This window comes from Falco cherrug, unplaced genomic scaffold (assembly GCF_023634085.1).
Source record: "Falco cherrug isolate bFalChe1 unplaced genomic scaffold, bFalChe1.pri scaffold_101, whole genome shotgun sequence".
NCBI lineage: Eukaryota > Metazoa > Chordata > Aves > Falconiformes > Falconidae > Falco > Falco cherrug.
The window spans coordinates 206766-226420 of NW_026599294.1; the positions used below are offsets into that span (position 1 = coordinate 206766).

Here is a 19655-nt window from a genome sequence, read left to right on the forward strand (position 1 = left end):
AAATTCCTACTTTTCTTTTCTAGGTGGCCATTTCCTACAAAAATAACTGCTTTTTCCAGTCTTCAGTTCTGGTTTTGAAGATGCATTTTACCTCAGTGTTAACATGGAAATCACAGGAATTTAGGTGGGGGTTTTCTTTTGGTTTCCCCTTTTCTTTTTTTAGAGCAGGCCATAAATTTGAACCTCCATCGTGCGCTTCATTTTGTCAAAAAAGAATTTTTCTTCATTTTTTGAGAAGCAGTGGACTGCTCACTATGGCTTTCACCACTGAGGAAACTACTTCAACTACCACAGTATCAGAAAACCTAAGACACTTACATAGTACTACAAATAAGAGCTAGAGATTATTTCCTTAGCTTACCCTTTCATTGGCACTTTAATCAATTTTGAGCTCTCCCCAGATGAAAAACTTTTTGTCTTTTTCTTCTATCGTGTTTTCATTCTCCATTTTCAAACAGTCATTCTTCCTTACAGTAATCTTTTGTTTCATTTGACGATTAGTGATGTTAATTAATTTATCCACACATTCCTGTTTTGCCACCGCCTGCACTTTTGAACATCTTTCTTTGCTTTTTTCCTTCTCAACCTATAAAAACAAAGTTAAGCTTCACGTATTTCTAGAGGACAGAAACACCACATCCAAGATTGATTAATTCAGGGTTTACCCCTGAAATAATCTAAAAAGATATTTTTAATTCATAGAGAAGCATTTTCACAAAATTACACTACAAAGTGTATTATGCCATTGAAAGTACTTCGAATTCACTCATGATGCAAGACATAACAAAAATACAACCCTTAGAAAGAAAACAATAGTGTATCTCTAAAACAGGAACAAGGAAAAAGTGAAAACATTACTGATGGACAAAGCGTTAGGAGGACTGCACAATGTTCGTTGTAACACCACCAGAAAAAAATCAAGTGGAACTGCGAACAAGGAGAGGAAAGAAAAAAAGATCCCAAACCCACAAACACAACTGGTTTCACAGGAAAGAGGAATTTTAGTGAAAGGCAATGAAGACACACCATGCAGATACCACAGCACATGAATTATTAGTCAAGACCCTGTTCAGAAGCTATTTTCATTCTTTGATTCAGAATCAGAACTGATAGAATTGTATGGATTTCTTTTTATGGCAATGAAGAGATAACTACTTGCACTGGAACCAAGTGCCACCTGCTGTTAAACTGGAACAATAATGCCTTCCGTTTTGGAAAAATGGGGAAAAAAGACAACTCTCCACTGCCCTCTTTATTCACCAGTCACCTATTTCCATTAGAACAAACCCCAGTTTGTAGGAAGCATCTTCCCTTCGTGACCAATAGCTCAAGTGAACAGGAAATATTCTGCCTGGCTCCAGAAGGCTGCGGGTCTCCCCAGGCTCTTTTACACACGCTCCATCGCTGCTATCGCTTCAGCAGCGGTTTTACCTCCCAACAGAGACCTCCTTAAAAACATGTTCTGACTTTCCTGAACAGTGGATTGTATCTCACAGTTTCATTGATTTGCGCAGCAGAATCCTGCAGTTTCCGTTGAAGCTAACGAAGACTGTGTGCTTTCAAACCCAAGCACGTTCAGCACCTCCACCATAACTCTGAATTAGAGCTATTGCCTAAACCACTACATGCTGCACACGCTGCCCGTGCCAGCCCTGGCTAGCCCAGCCCTGTTTTACCGATTCATCCAGGCACTTGCATCAGTGCGTCTGACTTGGTGAATTTACACATGAGAAACCAGGCATTTCTGACCAACACCCATGCTCTTTAACCGCACCGGTTATTTTTAAATTAATGACACATTACTAATTAAAGTGACCAAGACAAGTCAGAATTACAGCTTGGTTGTAGTCAAAATCACATGCGCCGCAGATTTTCCCTGAATTTCTTCACAGCATCACCTATGATTGCTGTTGTCAAATACATGACTGCTTCTTTCTTTACCTGCAGAAAGCTTGGCACAACACGTACAATAGTGTACAACATACAGCTCCATCTGACAGTCAGACCAGAATGACCTTCCTGCAGTGCAGGCGGGCTGCATGTCTCCAGTAGCACCCACAGCCCCAGCCTGCACTGCTTTAGAGACAGCAAAGATCCGCGCTGATGAGAAACGCTCTCACGCACATGGCATTTCACCTTGTCCACGGATTTGAAACACGGGTTGCTTCGCGAAATTTAATTGTATGGTTTCGTTCCAAGGCAAAACAGACTGTCCAACAACTTTTCACTTACACTAAAAACCATAAATATTCACCTTCCATATGAACGGATACATGCCAGGATATGTACGGCTGATGAATTTTTTCGCATGTTGCTGGGGAGCAATACCTGCACGTGTTCATCTTTTTGTCCACCTCTACTGGGATTCCTTCTAGCTGGGTACGTTGCATCTCAGGGTTGTATGGAGGGGATTACCTCCAAGCAGCGGGACAGATCACCCCTGTCGCTCCTAAACTGCCTCTGCTGAGCACCTCAGTGCCTCCCACAGTGGTGGCTTGCTCAGGAAGAGGTGGCCTGTGATGGCTCCTCTCCGGTGCACATGCCCACAGGACCACCGAGCAAAGGACTATCCCACACCATCTTTCCCCTCTCTGAGAAAGAAAGCACGTACGCATCTATGGCTGATCTCCCTTCTGAAGCAGTACAGCTCAGCTGAGACCTCAGACTGCTTTTCTGCAGCACCTGGGATTCTTACCAACACTGTCTCCGTGGACTCTACCCGGACTCAGTTTTGTGCAGAGGAGGTGTTTACTGCCGCATGCGCAACAGCAACGGCAAGGGCAGGCAGCGCAGCGATCTCCTGTTACCGAACGTGCTGCTCTGGGACTCCCAAACAGGTGGTCAGTTATAGCCCTGGCAGAGTTCTCCAGCAAAGCCACCCCCGATTTGTACCCACCTCAGCTGTACAAACACGGTGTAAACAGACGCGCAGCGGCTCTTTACCTCCAGCACTGTATGTCCCTTTCCTTCCCATGTCACCACCACCTGCAAAAGCGCTCACGGAAATGAGCAAACCCCACCCGCCAGAAAGAGGCAGGGCTTTCAAAGGGAAGGAGGGTATTCAATGGAAGCTGCAGATGTGCCCTGCCTGGAGAAGGCACCACTGGCAACCCCTCCTCTGTGAGAGCTGGGGAGATGCAGAGGGGGAGGAAGGCAGGCGTCGGGGAGTAACTAGAAGCCCTGGTTTGCTACTGCTGCAGTAGCCCTGGCTGGGGGGACAATAGAGCTCGCCATGAAATGACGATCAACCAAAATATTTCAGAGGCGCACAGCAGGGAGCACAAGCTGCTGGCATCAGCAAAGGGCTGTGCTCAGCTTTTCTGCAGCACATTGTCACAGGCAAGGTGAACACGAAGCACAGGGAGGATCTGCAGTTCTACCTGCCTTGCAGGGGCTTGGCCTGAGCTCCCCCTTTGCAAACCAAGTCACCCTCCCGCCACACCGCACAATCTCTGCTTAATGTATGTCCCAGCAACTGGGGTACCACATGCAGAGAAATCTGAGAGGTCCCCCCTGGTCACAGCTCTAGTCATCAGTGGTTCCAACAACTTCTGATGCTCAGGGTGTGCCCTGCGCCAGTGGTCCTCCCTCCAGGCGCCCCTCCTCCTCTCCATTTGCCCTGGAGTAGACAACTCAACATCACACCCATTCTGGGGAGATTTAAGCCCCAAAGAGCTCAGAACTGGCTGAAGCCAGCACAAAAGCCTATCTTCTCTCTGAGAGTTGCAATGTCCTTACACCCTCCCTGTCCTTCCCGTCTCGATCAGAAACCAAACAGGGGAAGCGGTGCACGCAGATACACAGAGAATACTGAATGGGACACACCGGCTCCTCTTCCAACTCCTTTATTGTCTCAAAGGTGTTTTCATTCTGTTGGAGGAAAAAAGACAGAAATATGTAGAGTCCCCAGGTTTATCCCTGGTAAGCACTTTCACATGTTCATTTAGTAAAGCAGATTAGATTGATTCCTCAGATTTATTTTTTTTTGGGGGGGTGGGGTGGGAAGGCGGGGAGGGGGATTATAATGAACTCATTCAGTTTTTAAATCAGGCTTAGGAGCCATGACTCACTGGCTACGAATACATGTACACACATGCATGTACAGGACAGCACAGAATACTCTATTTACTCATATGCCTCTGAAAAGACTTTTTTTTTTCTATTATTTGTTGTTCTCGGCATCATTTATGGCTGGACTGCATGGACAAGATGGTTTTCTTAATTCTGTGAAAACACTTGCATCTATTGATGCCTGCACCTCTAAACATAGTGATATGGTCATACAGCCAAATCCGCAAAGCGGATTACTGTTCTTACACCATTCTGGGCATGGCAGGCATACCCATAGAAACACCCCTGATGGCCTAATGGTCATGCCTATTTACACATTTATTTCTGCTATTTCATCCTCTGTAAAGAACAAGTGCTCCTTTCCTCGACCTGTCTCAGAACAAACCTGAATACTTAAGGAATTAAAACAGATGAGTCGGCCAAAGGAAAATTTAAACAGACTTAATTTAACAATGCCAAGGTGTTATTACTAAAATGCAAGCACTTTGACAGCAGGTATCTTATGAGCGCTGTGCAAAGTGACACAGAAAAGCCTCAAGAAAAATCTACTAGAGTTTGGGTCAATACACTAAATCCCAGCACAATGGTTCAAGGGTAAGGGCACTTTAAAACAGAATGTGTCCCGAATCATGTTAGGAAGAAGACAAAGAACATATCCTGCTGGGAAGATCATTAACGATTAGGAAAACTCGAGCAGGCTACTATAAATTTGTCCCAGGTTAGAAAAGGCCAAGAATCTTTCAAAGGACACCACAAAAAAATAACATTTAAGACAAAAGGCAGTGTAGAAGCAAATGGAATTAAAAGGAGTCCTAGAAAGTAAATCTTTCAGTAATAAGCAAGCAAGGCTAATAACAATCTAGGGCATAGAAAAGATTAGCTCAGCACCAGGATGCACAGCAGATAGGAGAGCAAATTAGTTCTGTCTTACCAAAATGTAAATGGGGGGGGGGAATTCAGTACTTAGTGTTTCTCTTTATTTTTCCTGCACCTAATTTTTAACTGTTAAGAGAAATAACACAAAAGCTTTATTTTTGCTAATGCCAGGCAACCAGAATCTGGAATTTAAATTAATCCTTTACAGACTGCCATTTGGGGATCATTTCTACCAGATCCAACAAGGATACAAGGGATAGGACAAGAGGAAATGGCCTCAGGTTGCCCCAGGGGAGGTTTAGAGTGGACATTAGGAAAAAATTCTTCATTGAAAGGGTTGTCAAGGACTGGAACCAGCTGCCCAGGGAAGTTTCAGGGTGGCCTCACCATCCCTGGAGGCATTTCAAAGATGTGTAGATGTGGTGCTCAGGGACACAGTTTAGTGATGGACTTGGCAGTGTTAGGTTAATGGCTGGACTCAATGATCTTAAAGGACTTTTCCAACCTAAATGATTCTATGATTCTATGCTGTTCAAAATGACCTACAGTCTTCCTTCAAAAAAGAGGGGCTATATTGCTGTTTCAATTGTACTGGTTATCGGGTAATCCAGCCTCATAGCACTCTTTAAATTAAAGCTTACAAGCACCGAGATATTCCCCAGTGACTGCACTTTAGCTAGTTTGATATTAAGCTATACATTTTTCTTAACGTGATTAGCAGCATACCTCAAGCTATGTTTGAACATATATTCTTAGGTGAATGGGAGATACTACCAGCTTTTCATTAGACAGAACATACAAGTATTTTAAAAAGCCAAACTCTAACAGAATACACAGCACAAGCATGTGTTTCTGCCAAGATATTTTCTATTAAGTAAATCAAATGCATATGTTCGTTCTCTCCCTCTTCTGTCCATGCTTAAAATCCAGGCAAATTTGCAGAAGAACAGCGCAGAGAGCAAGGTGTTAGAACTTAGAGAGAAGACCCACAACTTCTCTCGCACATGCTCTTCTGCTACCTGTAGCTACGTGCTTACCTTTGCACTCACATTTGTTACACAACACACTTTGGTGCCCGGGAATTTGATTGATTTAGATTCGCCCTGACAGAAGGAAACCTTTTTTTTTAACCGTTTGACCTTGTTTCACTTCTAACTGGAAGATCAGTCCTGCCAGGAAGGAGAGGTGAAACCTCACGACAGCTGGAGGGTGAATAATCTCTCTTCAAACTCTAAAACTCTGCGTATGAAGTTTCCTTTACAATTTGTACTCCACCGGGCTATTAAAAATGTACGAAAAGCACAGCAAGAAATCAAGCCGCCCGTCAGTACAGAAGGTGCCAGCAGCTCCTCCTCGTTTCGCGAAAATCCAGCCCTCACCCTGAGGCTGCGGGACCAAATCCTGTGCAGCTGGAAGCGGCAGCGAGCCCTGGCCCCGGGGAAGGGCAGCTCAGCACCCTGCAAGGACGAGGCGCATCGCTCCGCTCCCCGCCACCCCGGGATGCCACACAGCCCCGGCGCCGGGCAGCGGCGGCAGCACGGGCTCGCTGACGGTAACGGCGACCCTCCTGCCTCCCCCGAACGCGTAACGAGAGGCGAAAGCACCGTCCGGGCCGGCGGCCAAAGCACCTGGAGCCGCATCTCCCACCCCGGCAGGCCCGCCACCCGCCGGGCCGCCACCCCCCTCGCACCCAGACGGGGGGCGAGCCCCGGGAAGGGACATGTCGCACCGGGACGTCGCGCAGCCCCTCCGAGCGCCGAGGCCGGCAGCGACCGTCTCCTCGGGACCTGATGCTGCCGTCCAACGGCCGGATCCCATCGCCCGCCGCGCAACGGATCGAGCACCCGCACGGCCGAGGGACCAGCTACGCGTGTCTGCGGGGACGGGAGCTGGGGGGCAAACCCACAAAGCTAGCACAGCTCTTCGCGACAGGAAAATACTTTATACACCTGGAAAAACCGTTTACGATGACCTTTAGTCACACTTAACCCTCACTGGGTCTTACGAGCCTCGTCCCCATTTAAAGGCACAGCGGTCTTTAGTTTCACTCAAGTGTTCATGCACAGTTCAAGTAATTTCTGTTTGGTCCCATTAACCAACTGGTTCTCCTTGAGCTTACCTTGTGCCCCAGCTTGCCCCATGGCGTCTGTTCCCCCTCCCGAGGCCGTGTGCTGCCAAGCGCCTGCGACACGCCCGTCCTCCGGACCCTCTGCTGTGCTTCGCTGCAGACACATCTTTCCTCTACGCTGCCACTTAAGGCGCAGAGCTGCCTTCTGCTGACCACCTACGTGCAAGCCGTCGGTCCGCAACGCTTCCCGGGGCGCCGGGGGCTGCCTGCGGCGCGGCGCGGCGCGGGGCCGGGGGTGGCTCTGCGGGGGCTGCCGGCGGCTGAGGCGGAGCCGCGAGTGCGGAGCCGCGGCGCAGCCCCCGGGTTCGCCCCCTGCGCAGGGCTGCCCGCTCCCTTCCCTGCGCGCTCCCCGGTGCTCGCCGCCTCGCTCCGGCCTCTCCCGGAGAAGGGGTCCGCTCTCCGGCTGGCCAACGCCTGCCCCGAGCCGGGCACGGCCAGCGCCGCCGTCGCAGGAGCGTGTCGGGGCGAGGGGCGGCGGCGAAACGTCTCGAACCTCGGCAGCGACAGCCCCGACCGCGCGGAGACCCGGCAGCGAGCCCGGGCCCCCCGCGGGAGGCGGCTCCGGCTGACCGGCACCTTCACGCCGCACTCGCGGCCTCTGCCGCGGTCGTGCCCGTCCTCCGCAGCCGCTCGGGGGGCGCCCGTCACCCGCAGCTCCCCCGGCTCGCCCGCGCCGCTCCCGCAGCCGCCCCCGGGCAGGGCGGGGGGGGACGGCGGAGCCCTCCCCGGCTGCCGTGCGGGCTCTGCGGCCCGGGCACAGCGGCCCCGCCGGCGCACCCCGCAGCGAGCGCACCGCGGCGCGGGGGGGCGGGGGGCGGCCGCCGGCTGTCCCCGACGGAGGGGCGGGCGGGGTCGCTCCAGCCCGCGGCACCGGTGCCGGACCGCCCGCCGGCCGGGAGGGGTGTCCCCCCGCCCCGGGTGGCCCCGCGCCCCCCGAGCCGCCCCCCTCTCGCAGCCCGGGCTGCTGCCGAGCTCCGCTGCCGAGAGCCCGAGCGAGATCGCTGCCCCCCGGGCCCCGGTGCCCACCCGGCGCTGGAAAAGCGCAGCCCCCTGCGGCGTGCTTACAGGCACCAGGGGCTGGGGGCTGCCTCTGCCTGCCTGTGCGGGTGTGTACACCGCATAACCCAGCGCTGACCCTACCTGCATGCACACCTGTGTGTGGCGGGCATGCCCGCTCGGCACGCGTGTGCCCACTGGAACACACTTCCTTGGCCGGAGCCGGGGGGGGCTGCAGCAGCCTCCCCTCTCTCCTGGGCTGGTACTGTAATAAGTAACTAAAGGGAATTTGCTCATCAACCAAGGTAAGCAAGAGGAAGGAACCCATCGTGGTGGCCTTAAGAACGTCCTGTTTAACAAGAAGAGACGTTTCCACAATGTTATCTTGCTGCACCAAACATGGGAACGTCCTGTCTGACGAGAAACCACGATAACAGAAGCAGCAGAGGGGCTACTGAAGGTGTCAGAAGCGACCTCGGGGAAGATAAAAAGAGCTGCTCAGCTTGCTTGAATTTGCGCGCCGCTGGTGGAGCAGGAGACTCCCCGGCCGCCCAGCGCTGTTTTGCTTACTTGTCGCTTGCTTTAATAAATCACATTTTCTAATTGGCCAGTCTCTGTCATTTCATTGGACAGGTAAACTCTAACAATTTTGGTGCCGGGACTCGGATAAGGGCAGTCTGGCCTGAGGTCCGTGGCAGGGGAGGCGCCCCGCTGGATAAGCGGCCCGTGTCAGGGTGCTTCTACGCCAAACCCTTTACCGACGAACCTCAAATGTGACAGTAAGCAAATAAAACCGGTTACCCCATAACCTCTGTGCACGAAGCCCGAATGAAGACGCAGGACGCGTGAGTATAGGCCGGTTAACCATTCGGTTGGGGTTGGGTATCCTGAAGCGTGCTTGTGTGCAACGCCCAGGGAGGGCGAAGTGAGTGCGGACCCTCAGTAGTGCGGTTTCCAGACCCCGCGAGGGGCTGCGCCACGAACCAGGGGAAGCGACTGCGCGAGTGAAAGAAGGCGCCTCGGAAGATGGGACAGAGGAAAAGCAAGCCCTCTGATCCCATGGGTGGTTCTGGGGTCCAGATTAGGCTCCCACAGATACCACCGGAGAGTCCGCTAGGACTCATGGTAAAATTTTGGGATGCGTACCCTTCTAGGCAGGGTAAGAGTAAAGTAAGATTGATACACTACTGTATGGAAGTTTGGGGTGGGAAACAAATCAGGGGCGACCACCTCTACCGACCAGTCTTCGGGGCACCTGAAGACTGGATATGCCAGGCTTTGAATAGATATGTGAATTCAAAAGACCCCTTTTGCCCGGAGGAAAGTGAGTATGCTTCCTTATGGGCAGGGTCTGAAACTAGGGCCCTTTTGTTCCCGTTAAAAGAAAACAAAGGGGGGAAAAGAAGAAGAATAGAAGTGAGGATGAGATCCCTACCTCTCCCCCTCCGTATATACCTCCACCGCCCCCCCCTGCCCCCCCCCCCCGCAGCAGCCCTTACCACCTCCCTCCCTCCCCTCCCGCCGCTATCTAGACCCTGTGAAAGTGTTAAAGTATCGGGGTGAGTTTGTACAAAGCCCCGTCGCCCCTCGAAGGTGCGGCTGAGTCCTGCGGGACGCATGGCAGGGTGTTTGCTGTTTGCCTGCGAAGGCATGGTATGTAAGAACGCAGACTTAAAGCAACAAGGAGCAGATTTGCATTCAGGGTCAGAAAGAGTCAAAACAGAAGTGCTGTAGCAGAGGCAGGCTTGTGTAACCTGCAGAGCAGGAAGAGCATCTCCTGCCCCGAACCCTTCTGATGGTGGGGAGGAGGGGGTTGCTCTTGCTGACAATTGAGCAGAAGGACCTGACAATGTCACCCCGATTGCTGCAGCATTTGCAGCACAACGGGACCGGTAACGGCCCCTCTAGGGCAGGCAGCGGGTCTGAGGAGAGTGAAGGTGAATCTCGGATGGGGAAATTTAGATGTTGGAAAGTTGGTTGTGAATAGGCCTGGATAAAGGTTTGAGTTGATTTTTACTAAGGTAATCGTGATGTAGAAAAGTTGATAGAAGGAACAGGGGACGTGTACAGAAGGTGAGAGAAGAAGAGCTGGGTCGTGCTAAACTGGTAGAGGAGAGGAAGCAGAGACCGAGGAGGAATATCAGGCAGAAGCGAATGAGCATATTGTAGGGAAAGTGGACACTGGAAGCGAGATGGCCCTGAGCTAAAGAACCAACAAGGGGTTCTGGTGAACTAGGGACTAGGAAAAATGAGGTGGAATTTTTAGTGAATACAAAACCAACTTATTTGGTGTTAAACTTCAGTGAAAAGAATTTGTTACAGTTGTGGGAGCTGCTGGCCACCAGGAAAACATCCTGAAACCTTTAAAGTACAAACTAAGAAAACAAGTAAGACTGCCAAATTCACCAAAATCTTTAAGTGGAAAAGAAATCTTTAACCAGGTATATCTGGAAATAAATTCCAGGTAAGGAAAAAATGCTTTACCTGTTACAGTAAAAATGATAAGGGGAAGGCCTGCCTAGTTCAGGTAAAACAATATCCCTTGCTCAGCAAGGCTATGGGGAATATTGGCAGAAAAACTGAAATAAAATACACTCTGTAGTAGTTCTACTAATGTAAATCTGTGTGTTTTACCATGACAGTGACTTGTTATGGGATGTGCAGGTGAAACTCTGCAGCAGCAGAGGAGGTAGGAAAGGAGGAATTATCCTTAATACCAGATGGTAAAATCCAAACTGTAAGTACAGATCAGGAGCCAAACTATTCTAATGATTCTCGATTACCTGCTAGCCGAAGAAGGAAGTGTTTGTGGTAAATGAAATGTTTCCAATTGTTATTTGAAAATTGATGGCAATGGTGAGGGAGTTAAACAAATCACATCAGAGACAGGGAGGTTAGCCCATGTTCCCGTCCGAACTTGGAAAGACTGGAATATTGACTTGTTTTCCTGGCTTCTCGGGAGCCCCTGGGTAAAACGAATCCTATTTTATTTGTTATGTGGATTAGCCACCTTATTGTTTTTGCCATGTGCTGTTCCATGTTTTATAAGATTAATTCAACACGTTATAACTAACATGCAATTTGCTACTATGATTTCACCCAATGGCGTTAAACAAATTCGAGTAGTACGCCGAAATGTACAGTCGACAATACAGATTAGATAGTTAACACAATAACAATTTAATAGCAAACAGGAATCTGGGAATAATTAACTATTAACAATTCATACAACAATGTAGGCTGATGAAGAATACAAGTAGAATACCAAAGAAAACAACCATCAGGAACGCACAGACGAGGATGTGGTAACATCTTTTATACTTTTCCACCTCCACCATAAGTTCTTGATGTGTGACAGCAGAAAAACTCACCCTCTGCCTAACCAACGAGAAAAAAAAAAAAAAAGGGGGGGTTTGATTCCCCTTTATAATGAACCATACAGGTTAGACCATCCAGAGCCTTCCTCCCTGGCAGGTGACGTGGTGGTCTGATGGTGAGAAAACATTGCACTGAAAGCAAGGACCTGTCATTTGGCCATAGTGCCATAAATGTTACCATTAACAAACTTACCGGAGTGGTAAGCTCGGGAAATGGGTCCAGGACTTCATCTGGACACCCAGCAGCCATCTTTTATCGTGTATGCCTTTGAACATGCGCATGCGCAATTTTAAACCCCACAGAATGTACTGGAACAATCTGGAAAGACCGCGCATGCGAAATCCCTATAGTCTAGCCATGATAGTGACGCATATGTATTAAAAAAAAAAAAGAATGTTTAAAGAAACTATAGTATTTATAGTTCATTTATTACTTAACTGGAATGTAGAGTTATCAGTGTTGGTTTTAGGTTTTGTTTTTGTAGGTTATTATATGTATTACCCAACCCTTTTGATTTATTTTGAAAACCGTGTGTTAGATGTAAAGTAAATTCAATGAATCATTTGACAACCAGTAAACAACAAATAACAATTTCTTAACAAACATGAACTAGAAGTTGAATAACAGAATGACAGTCCAGCAAAGTCTCATGTGAGGTGGAAAACAGGCTTCTTCACTCGTGAGTCCAGCACGGTCCTGAATAATGTCGGGGTGGTAACTCCATCTGTTCCCTCCACGATAGTCTGTCTGGTCCTTGGTATTTTTCTTCACGAGGTAACGAAAATGAACAGAAACAAATAACAAGTCACATGGTAACTGCTGGAGATCAACAGTTTTCTTTTGTTTATGTAACAGTCTCTCGCACTCTGCTTTGGTATCCCATGGGTTCCACTACTCGGGGCGGATTGCGAGGAAGAGATCCCACTCTTCTGTACCGGCGTGACCAAAAACACTCACAAAAGCACATGCTGATGGTTACTGTAGTCACGATGAGACAAAGGCTGAACAGCAAAACCGTACAGAGTGTGTCGTCTCCTGCTCCCATCTTTTCCAAAATGATAAGGATTGTTTGTGGCGAGACAAACAAATTGGTCCGTGACCCTCCTGGTCAAGATTCAGGCTAATGCCCTGACCAAAACTGCACAATGAAAACGCATGCGCAGCCTAACCTTAAAGGGGCATGAAAATTTACCCCTTTAAATGCCCACCTCTTGGCTCTTGATTCTTAACCCCCACAAACAAACCTTATATATGCTAAGAAATGTTGTATTGTGTTTTGTTATGTAATCCTGTTATGATAATGTTTTGAAATTAGCTTATGACATGTTTGAGTTTTGAGTTGTTAGCTAACGTTTGTTAGGGATTTGTAGTTCTTGTTAGTCATTTGTAGTTATTGCCTGTTACTGTTTATTGATAATGGTAAATGGGTTTAATGCTTAGATAAAGATTGTTAACCTCCTTTGTATAGTTGGCAGAATCTTTTCTCTATCTCTATCTATGCCACCCACGGAGCAGCAATGTTGAGCCACGGGGCGGTGTGAAGGACGTTATTGGGACATCGCTATCTGTCTCACCATTGCTGGCTGACCGCAAAACAACACAGAGACGGAGATACCCGAATCACCCAGAAGAGGAGATCTCCGGGGAATGCCCTGCTTAAAACACCCCACTTCCGGACATTCATGTTGGGTTGTTTGCCGATGTCTAAATTGTGATAGGGATTGGTCCTGTGTTTCATTTAAGAGACAACCTTACTGTATGAAATGTCACAATGATTCGATACGTACCAGGGGACCAGAGGATCAAGTGGAAATTTGTAAATTATTTTGTGGATGGGAACTGTCAGTACCTGAACTTTGGGAAGTACATGAAACAGACTGGTACAGAGTTTTAAGACAGTGTACTATAAGATTCGCCTGGAAACGGACACAGCAACCAAACAGGTGGAAATATATTTAAGAGATAACTAACTCTTTAGACCTTGGAAATTATTGACAGGATAACAGCAAAATTCCCCTGAAGACTACCTGCTGCTGCCAAGAAGATATTGATATCCCGTTGTTCTCTGCAAAAGAGTGGACGAGGAAGGCAGAGAGGTACTGAACAGTGGGGAAATGAAAGCTAGTATCCTATTAATGGTATTGGTTACCATGACTTTAAAAAAAAAAAAAAAAAAAGAGCATTACCCTTCAATTGGACCTTAGGTTGATGGGAAGATTCAATAGAAGTTCGGTATAACGATATATTTGATCCCCAAAATTCCAAGTTAAATTGGAAGATTTAGTCTTTTATGAACTAGACCTACCCGGTCGACGAGAAAGAACAATAAAACCTTTTTATCTCTGCCCCAGTTCGAATCCAGGGAAAAGCTATTGCAATTTCCCTAATCACTATTACTGTGCATATTGGGGATGTGAAACCATAGCTTCAAACTGGGACGTAGCCATTAAAAATAGATTCTTAAATATAACATGGGGACCCAGAGGATGCAATCCACCAGCTCCTAGCTGGGATAGACACACAGAGGACCCCCATCTTGGCAGCTGTAAGCACGTTATGTACTAGAAATCCTGCAGCCTAATGACCACGGATGGCTATTAGGACGAACCTGGGGAATAAGATATTGGGAACCTGGAGCTGATAGAGGGGTCTTAATATTTATTCAGAAACATGAACTAAAAACGCCACAAGCAGCGGGACCCAACAGAGTTATTAAAGAGCAAAAAGGTAAAAAGGAAAAGAGAGTCATTAAGAGAGTTCAGCCAGCACAGCCATTGCCCTCTATCCATTTTCATGACAGTTAAAGCCTGTACACCTTTTTGTTCAGGAATGCTATTATCTTACAGATTCTTCCATTCATGTAAAGGGGCTCTCAGCTGGGCAGTAGGCAGTAGGTACTATCACAAAATAAGAGATTCATAGGAGCAACGGCCACAAATACCTGACTTTCTAGTATAAAAATCTTGGGTTGTTGAGGCAGCATGGTGATGTTACAACAAAAGGCATAGGGAGAAGTGTAAAGGGAAGCTCTTAAAATCAGTCCAGTTTTAATGAAAACAGAATCCCATCAGGTTGCTTTGTCTTTCTAGCTTTCCTGTTCACTGGAACACTTGAAGCACACATCTCTGTGTTGTCCTCATCAGTATTATAAGCTGTCCTTGTAAATGAAATTGTGCTATTCTCCTCAGGGATGAATCTGAATTTCTCAGTTCATTTGGGTCTGAAAAGAGCTTACTAAGCTTACTCTGCCATTCGTGTCTCCCTTCTGTTGCTCTGCACAAAAGAGGGTATGTATTAATGATGCTGGCCCTGATCCTGAATGTCCTTTTTGCTGATGGTGGGACCAGGGGGGAGACCTCGTGTATGCTGAAATAATCACCAAACCCCTTTGATCCACTTCAAAACTCCCAGGTCTTTTTTATCTACTTGTGTTTGAACTAGGAGACATGACAAGTATATACTCACAATTAACACAGTCCATGAGGATTTAGATGGGGAATGCAATTCGTTTGCCTTTTAACTGTCCAATTTTGGACATTTTCATAAGGGAAGTGAGAGAATTACTTTCAGAGGACTGATAACAAGCAATCTGTAGAGTGACAGATGTCAGAAACAGACAGCACCATCCTAAAATGGAGTGGATACAGAGCACCTGCATCTATGTACACCTGTTCCTATACACATATTTCAGGAATGGGATTGCATCAATAGATAAAATAGATATCGCTATGAGACTCTGCATCTCAAAACTCCTTGCAAGTCTGCAGGAGGACTGACCAAAAGTCTAAAGATCAGATTCAAGGCTAAAAAAAATTTGCATGACAGTCAAAGACCAGCACTGATTTAAAAGAACTGCATGTGAGGAGGCCAGTAACAGAGGGAACACAACCTAGAGACAGCACTCCAAGTTTTACAGCCTGTTTCATGGCCACATGTAGGTGTGGCAGTTACCTGGAGGACACGTGCTCTCCTATCACAAAGAGTAAATGCCTCACAAGTTTGTGATCCTGATGGAGGAAAGGCTGTGCTACTGCCCCTTAGCCCCAGCTACCCTTATGCCTTGTCCTGTTTAATGGCTGCTTTGACTGTGTTTTGGAATTGTTAAATAGGTGAAAACATTGTCTGTTTGTTATTTCTGTTATTGCTGTTGTCATTTCATAGAATGCTAAAGGCTACTCTCAAAAATAAAGATGAGGTTTACCTTCCTATTTGATCCTTACAGTGATAAACAATTTTAGGTTGCCATAATTTCAGACAACCAAGCTTAAGAAATCCTAAATCAGTCTGTGCAGTGGGAGAGAGGGCACTTACTCAGCCTCTCATGACAATGAAGCAACATTTGAGGACTTACGAATTGGATATGCCAAAAATTTCAGCCTTGAAAACCATTAAGTGACCTGTGGAAATGCAGGCCTCCTTAGGACAACAGAAATACCTCTGTTTCATTTTGCTTTCCAGTTCTAGTGGAAGCAAATCAGCTGTTCTGTAACATGCTGCTACCACCACAATCAGTTCTGGTGCTTAAACTGGAGTCCCACTGTTATAAATGCTGGTGAGCTGCTGGTCAGGCACTCTGCACAACACATTTTTCTTTGGATCTCTCTTGGTGATCTCACCAGTTAACAGCCTAAAAATTGTATGGTTCAGAAGACAGTGGTAAGTTCATGTTTTACCCTAGTAGCTTTGTGAGGAGAAGAATTCTGAATCCTGTTGGTGCTGGGAAGATTAAATTTAACCTCCCATTTTCTGGATTTTGTTGGGTGTGAAGGAGGAAGAAGAGTTTGAGTTTAGTAAACATGAAGAGACTCTTGATGAATGTTCTAGAAGCCAAAGAGCTGTTCTACATTTTTTTTACTTTACCATCAAATGAAGAAACATGGGTTCTGCTCCCCATAATAACAACTCAAGCATCATATAGCTGTAGAGATGGCATTTGAAGTATTTAAGTAGAGTCTAAAAACTGAGGCAACAGAACAGGAGATAAACTGCAAGCACAAAGAAATCATTGGGACCATGCCCACGCATTTCAGAAGCGTTATCAGCCAAAGGCCAGCCTTAGAAAAGCCTTTAGGTACCTTATACATCTGTTGATGTACACGTAGGAAACATAAATAGAAATAAATTCCCTTCATCTTAGTAAATAAGCAAAGGTATTCTTCAGAAATGCTAAACCCATGTGTTTGTACGCAATGTTGAGGGCTAAGCTGACAATGCCCCAATAGCACTCCGAAGGTTAATTCTATAGATAACCCCTTTTCCAGTCATGCACGGAAACAGCCCAGGAAATTCAGCGCCTCTGCAAACAGTAAGAGTAGATCCCAGGCAATATACAGTATACTCTCATTCCAGGTAGCTGAGGTGTCTTTTATTTCACTATACCTATCTGTTCTCTTGTTACATAAGAAAATTGTAATGATAAACCTAAATGTTCCTGTGACCTTAAAGATGTAATAGCAACAACTCTTTGTTTTGACAGAGAGATGACTTCGTGGTTGTAACAAAGAAAACAAAAGTCTGTTCAGCTCATGCGTTGGTATGATAAAGCCTGCTGTACTCAGAGCCAGCTTAATGAACCTTGGACACAATCAGTCTTCACTTAATAGCAGGTCTCCCTTTAGTGTGTTGACAAGAGATGCAAAGTCAACAAGTTTAAATCTTCCCTGAGCAGTGGGTTTTGGTTCATAATTACCTGGTGAATGGAGCCTGGTGGCTGTTACCGCTGATCTCTTAGGGGGTGAGACAACAGGCCTGTTAGCATCCTGATCTTTTTGTACTTCTTTCTCCACACCTTTAGGGAAAAAAAAAAAAAAGGTAGAAAGAAACCTGTTTTATAATTCTGTTTGCAACTGTGCAGAACTATGTCACTAAGATACATACCAGAATGGCGAAATACCAGTATTTCATCCATGCACACCCTGGGCTTTGCACAGAATGATACTACACAGTACTTCTGTGTTGGATGTCAACCTGCCCCTTCTGCAAGCATGACTGTGTGCATGTGGCTGAGCTGACACGCACAGCACTAAAGAAGGTCAGAAGGTGCCTTACACACTCTCTGGGTTCTCCAGCCACCTGCACGGTGGCAAATGCCATTAAGGCACAAACAGCTACATAGGTAGCCCATCCTATCTGTTCTGAGCTCTGTGTTCTCTCTCTTTACCTTGCTGTGCATCCTCACCCTGGGCTGGAGGAGAAGCTGAGTAGGACTATGCGAAGCTGACTGAAGTTACCTGCAGGGCCCTGCTCTATCAGCTTCTTCCCCAGGTTGGGAAACGGCCTTTTCTGGTGGCCAGCTTTCCCAAGAGGGTCTCACACAGGCAAGAGACGGGCTTCTGCAGAACCAGAAGCAGGCAGGCTGTGTCGGGGCTGTGCTGGATGTGGCGTGCCAGACAGGAGAGGGGGTCTCTGCCTGTGCACTAACTCAGCCAGGGCCAGAGAGGTGCAGCACAGGCAACGCACAAAACCGACAACACGCTGTGCCAATGCAGGATACAACAGGGCCACATCATTTCCTTGATGTCCACAAGGCCGAACCAAAACCTGGTTCATGCTCATCTATGACCCAGGCATGTTCCAGGCTGTCTGCCCTCCCTCCTCTCCGCTCTGTGTGTGTAGCTCTCCACATTACTCTTGACCTCTGCATTGATCCCTTTTTTCTGCAGCCACTAATTCTTCCCACTGACAGCAGGATGCCCCAGAGCTCTTGGATTATGACCTCCAGAAACTTTGCGCTAGCCTTTCCTCTTCCTTTAGTTTTCCAGAGGGAGGCAACTGGGTGTCTGTTATTATCCCTCCCATGGCTGGAGCTCTCTGGTGAGGGGCTCAGGGTGGTCTGTCAGTTGTCCAGGCTCTGCAGCCGCCGACTGCCTCTTGTACCAGGGAGATCCAGCTTCATCTGGAAGCCAGAGCGGCCACCCAGGCTCAGCTCACCCCTCCCGCCCACCCACGATTCTCATCAAAATAGCTGTGGGGACCATGCTGAGTGCAGGAACGTGAAAGACTGGCCCTGCTTGTTTTTCCATGGTGTGACAGTCAAGCCACGGGATTTCATGTGGAAAACGCTGAGGAAGTAAGAAGAAAGAGCAAGGAAAAGCAAATCTCCGAGACGGTAAGGGATTTTTCTGTATACTTTCCTTTTTTATCGTTAGTGTTTGTTGGGGGTTGCATTTTGGTCTGCAGGACTGTGTCACAGCCCCCGGACACACAGGAGAAACAGACACTTAAGGCAAACAATGTTTGCCTCATTAGCTTGCCCTTCTCTTGAGTAAGTTCACAGACGGCTTGTAAGAAAATGTCAACGTCCCACAGAATCTGTAGTATCTGAAGCAGGAAAACACACTCCTATTTTCTTGCTGGTGCTTAAAGACGGTGACAGTCCAAAAACTAATGCTCTCTTCCATTTGGCTTAATGCATATGTGGTACGTCTCTTTCAATAGTGGAGAAAAGTGATAATTTTATAGGGAGATCAAAGCTTCAGGCACACTTACTGCATGACTAGTTTTCTGCTCTTTCCAAAGCCACAGCTAGTCACAGCTGCAGTATCAGATGCATCATTCACCCTGCCACTTCCGTCTGCATCGGGACCTGCAAGCAGTGAGCTGCAGACACAGCATTTGCCGAGCACCGAGCTTCATGTTTTCTAGCACCACATCTCAGCATTCCCTTGCAGAGTTCTGCGAAGAACACGTGCACACCCACCAGCCCCGAGCCCAGCCATCTGCAGGAGGATAGCACAAGAGGAAGTCTAAGACCCTCTCTGACTCCCTTCCACCACTCAGAGGCAAATCACACCATCAGTCTTCAGGGGCTGGTAAAGACTGAACTTTTCTTCATACCTTTACTTTGGTCCATCTCCATTTTCTCTGCTGTTTATAAATTTGACATGTTGAGGCTACTGCTCTCATTTGTCATTAATACCTTTCACAGTGAAGTGACTAAGAATATAAATTTCTTGTGTCTGCCACCTACTGCACTGTGCTTTACTACAGAGCAGGACATAAAACAAGTTTATGGTGCCGTTTTATCACTAAGGACCAAGTGAAAGCAACCTGAGATGGGAGCTGTGAGAGAAAAGCAGAGCTTGTTTTATAAGGTATGGTTTATATTCTTACAGATTTGAGCATTACTTTTTCATGGCAATGAGACTTTGGGTTTTTTGTGGTTTCCAAATTAAAAATACGATGCACAAATGGGCCATACACCAAA

General features: G+C 47.2%; 1 long non-coding RNA gene across 1 annotated transcript; it reads right to left on the reverse strand.

Annotated features, from left to right (window-relative positions):
• Positions 1-3583: 3583 nt before the first annotated feature.
• On the reverse strand, positions 3584-7258 carry LOC129735011 (uncharacterized). The gene is made up of 3 exons (XR_008730498.1): positions 7067-7258; positions 3803-3870; positions 3584-3712 (listed from the first exon to the last, which is right to left on the reverse strand). It is a non-coding gene; the product is annotated as an uncharacterized LOC129735011 (long non-coding RNA).
• Between the last annotated feature and the right edge of the window lie 12397 nt (positions 7259-19655).